Source organism: Temnothorax curvispinosus, unplaced genomic scaffold, assembly GCF_003070985.1.
Source record: "Temnothorax curvispinosus isolate PA1 unplaced genomic scaffold, ASM307098v1 QBEX01009094.1, whole genome shotgun sequence".
Classification (NCBI taxonomy): domain Eukaryota; kingdom Metazoa; phylum Arthropoda; class Insecta; order Hymenoptera; family Formicidae; genus Temnothorax; species Temnothorax curvispinosus.
This window is the reverse complement of record NW_020218874.1, coordinates 19,983-24,255: the sequence shown is the minus strand read 5'-3', so window position 1 is coordinate 24,255 and position 4,273 is coordinate 19,983. Positions and strand designations below refer to the sequence as shown.

The window sequence follows — 4,273 nt, the reverse complement described above, 5'->3', positions numbered from 1 at the left end:
CAATTGAAATGGCTCTTCAATTAATAGATGAGTACGAAAAATCTCCGCTATTGTGGGATGCTAAACGCGCGTTCCATTTTTCAAAAAATAAGAAGGTCGATATTTTCCTGATGCTATAATATTATTGTATAGCTGTGTAGGTAATCCACCATCGTTTTGAATTTCTTTTGCAACCCTTTTGTGCACGATATTTTGCATTACAATATATGCTGCAACTGCTATGGTTATGTCTCTTCTCACCCTAGGGTGCGCTCGGATTCCCCACCCGAGTGCTGAAAATCTATAGTGTACGTGACATATGCTATAGGATTTTTAGCACTCGGGTGAGGAATCTGAACGCAGCCCTAAAGGTCTATCCAGACAAACTTGCATAGGTGCATAACCATATGCATAAAGAAACGGATTGGTGTATTTCCTTATGCACATGCATATGGACCAATCAATTCTCTTATGCTTATGTTTATGGGCTTATGCAAGTTTGTGTGGATATAGCTTAACAGAGTTATCTAAGTTACCTTATGCAGAGAATCTTATTCGTCTGCAATGCGCATGCGTCAATATCGTCCATTATTGTATGTATTAGTTTGCTGTATGAACCAGTTGGATAGGCGACCATGGCAACGATGATATCGGAGTATTCGGGTTATGCGAGTTGCAGACAATTCCCCTTCCATTTATATATATATATATATATATATGTTCTACATTGCAGCTACGTCCCGCGGCTTCCCTTCGTTTTGTACGTTACTGCGCATATGCCTAACAGACTATCAAATGGTCAAATAAAGAAAGGGGCATCTTACAACACTTAGCTGTAGTCCGTTGTTTTCTCCTGCTTGCAGACGAATAAGATTCTGTTATCTTTCATCCGTGTATGCGTGTGTGTGTGTGTGCGCGCGCGCTCACGTAGATAGTAAAAATTGGTGTTTAAAATGGGTATCGTTTTTGATAAAGATATGATCGAATATATTTACATGTAATGATGAGTGCACATATGAGCAATTGTACACGTGGTCGTATTATATGTACAGTATTCCTATACAATTTCGTGGTGTAGAATTCATTAAATGAAAATGTAGTGATTGTTTTAAAACTTTTTAGCTTTTATTAAACCGCTCAAACACAGCTATTTCGACAGACATTTTAAAAACATTCATTTATCGTTTCTAAAATATTTCCCGCAGTTTCCTGGTTAAATAAACATTATTTCCTTCAAAGTGGTTTATAAAATTGACTGCCTTGACTGTAATGCTACTTATATAGGACAAACGAAAGACACCTCGAAACTCGAATTAAAGAACACAAAACCGATATTAGGAAGCACGTCAGTACTTAATCATTCTGTAATAAGCAAACATCGGATTGAATTTAATCACGAGTTTGATTGAGCGGGAACGAGAATATTACATATAGAGAAAAACGTTAAAAAAAGAGAGATTGCAGAGATGTTTTTCATAAAAAAAACACACAGGCAATAAACCTACAGAAGGACACCGATAACTTAACAACAATTTATGACAAAATAATAGGCATGTAACCTTCACGTGTTTTAAATAATTTGGCCTTACGCATTGTGTTCTCCGCAGTCGTGATATACGGACGTGCTTCCTAACACGCTCTAATACACATTTAATTTTATACTAATTTGACGTCTTATTATTTTCTTTTTTACAATATATTTTACCAATACTGACATCATTATATTTGCTGACAACGCACAAAGCATGTAAGTCGCTTGTGTTTTTTACTTTTATAGTTCCTTTGGTATTTATAATATTTAAGCGATCGCGATACAAAAACGAAATTCTGTTTCTGTTTAGTCTTCAGTTTCTGACTTGCGGGAACATTGTCACGAATTGCCTGTCGAATGCTTGTGTAAGAGTTCACCTGAAGAGGGTCCAAATTTGGACCAAAACGTTGTGATTTTTTATGAATAAATATGCCAGGCATAGTCAATTGAAGTTTGTGATTCATTTCCTTCTTATTTCATCTTCAAATAAGGTGACAAAACATGTTTTACAATGCCTTTCAGGTAAAAAATGGTGATTTTTACACCCCCCCCCCTTTCAAAAATTTTGTTTATAGAATAATCTGTTGCGTCTATAGATAGTAAATCTAATAATTGTGTTACGTTTTTAGTTAAGAAAAAACATACTGAATAAGAATACACATAAGTTTTAAATCTGATATGTCTATACTTTCGTCTATTGAAATTGAAAATCTACAATTTCGAATATTTTTAATAACTTTTTCAATTTTGCATTTTGTAATTAGCCGGGTAACAACATTTTTGCACTTATCTCGAGCCAGTGGAAAATCTGACACAACTTCAGGATTTATGCAGATATTTTTTAATAGTAGAATTAAATAATTTGCGTAATAAAAAGTAAATATTATGCTCAGCAAAAAATGCTGCTAATTTTATTTTAACGTATTTAACTTTATCTTTAAAACAAAAAATGAGCCTCTACTATCCTCGGTGTCTGCAAAATCAATATTTAAATTTTTTAATTTTTTATTTCTTATAATGACTCCTTCTCTCTTTTATATTAGAATCCATATGCTTATAATTGTGTAACCAAAAAATCTTACCTAATTTATCTACTTATCTAACCTCGTCTTGTCAGTAAATTCCGTCAAGAAATTATGCAGCACATGTATATCCACGTCACTGTTCACCGTTACGTAAAGCCACGCATATGCCATGCTGCCATGCAGCCTGGCTCGAATCGCAACACGAGACCGGTATATTCATAGTCGGATCTTATATTGAAAACCGTCTTAAGTACGATTTTAAGATGTTATAAACCAATCACAGAGCCATATTAGCATCTTAAGACATTACCTAAGACGGTCTTGAAATAAGATCCGGTTATGAATACCAGCCTAATCAGCTTTAATCTCTGAGATATAAGTACACTGGAAAGGGCACTGGTTTGGCCATATAGACTTAAAAAGAGATAGATGGAGCGTAAGCTCCGGAAACATTCGGACGCTCGACAACACACGGACACATATGTGCGACACGGATCACGGATGTGTCTCCAGTAGTCTCCACTTGTGGTGTGGAGCATGTGGAGGGAATGCTAGCGCATCAAAGCTAGAGACCCCATAATCAGAAGAATCTTGCCATACGGTAACAGACTTTTGATTGGTCCGCCATTCTCCTCAAAAGCAAGAGAAACAGAAAGAGAAAGAGATATAAGAAAGAAAGAGAAAACGATATAAATGTATATCTGATATAAACGTATTCCTCTCTTATATATATCCTTCTCTAATCAAAGCACAGGCACATCTGTGTGCTGTCGAGTGTCTCGAATGTTTCCTCCTTCTTCCTCTGACATTGGCTCTCAAGCAGTTCTGCTCCAAAAACGGCCGGGACGAACCAATGGTCGTGACCTGAATGTTTCCGAGTCTAACCGAAGTTTGTCGAAAAGGACATATCCAGCCTCTTGCGTTGATTTCAGGGGTGCAGACCAATCACTGCTTTATATCAGTTAGTTATATATCTATTACTTCTGGAAAAGCAAGACGGTGATTGATCACCTCTAACCACCATTTGTAATTCCAATGCCGACGAGTATCGGAAAATACGCGATATATCTGTTCTCACAACAAAAATATTAATTATTATTATAAGTCTTTGGAAACGTCTCAACTACAAAATTGTGTTATCAAAAATGTAATATTCTATTTAAAAAATTGAAGGTGACTTTTATATGACCTTGAAAATAGATTTTTTTCGAAAATTAATTTCACCATATATTTGCTCCCTCCAGATCATACAACTTTTGTTTGAAACACTTCTTTCTAAAATTGAAAAAAGTAAAAATTTTGAGGGATAATCGTTTAAAATGGGACACCTTGTATAATACATACAGGGTGAGGAAAAAGTCTGGAACCGGTGAAATATCTCAAAAACAAGACATTTTAGGAAAAAATGTTTTATACATAAGTTGTAGGGCTTCAACAAATGCATCAAACGGTGGTACTTATTTGACCTTGAGCGTAAATATGGAGGAGCTTTCAAATCCAACTTTAAAATTTTAAATGGAAATCCCCACTTTTTATTTAATATTCTTGTAGCTGATGACATCGAGAAGTTTTTAAAACACTATCAATAAACTTTTTTCGGTTGAGTACTTTTCGAGATATGGGTTGACAAAGTTCAAGTACCGCCGGCATTAGCATTAGCCAAGTTGTACCGCGTGGAGGTTGCACGGTCGGGTTTACATCTCATTGTGTGTGTGTGTGTGTGTGTGTGTGTGTGTGT

At 35.6% G+C, this 4,273-nt stretch overlaps 1 long non-coding RNA gene across 1 annotated transcript; it reads left to right on the top strand.

Moving 5' to 3' along the window:
* Nucleotides 1-800: 800 nt before the first annotated feature.
* On the top strand, nucleotides 801-1,961 carry LOC112458677. The gene is made up of 2 exons (XR_003041235.1): nucleotides 801-1,726; nucleotides 1,821-1,961. It is a non-coding gene; the product is annotated as an uncharacterized LOC112458677 (long non-coding RNA).
* The last annotated feature ends 2,312 nt before the right edge of the window (nucleotides 1,962-4,273 follow it).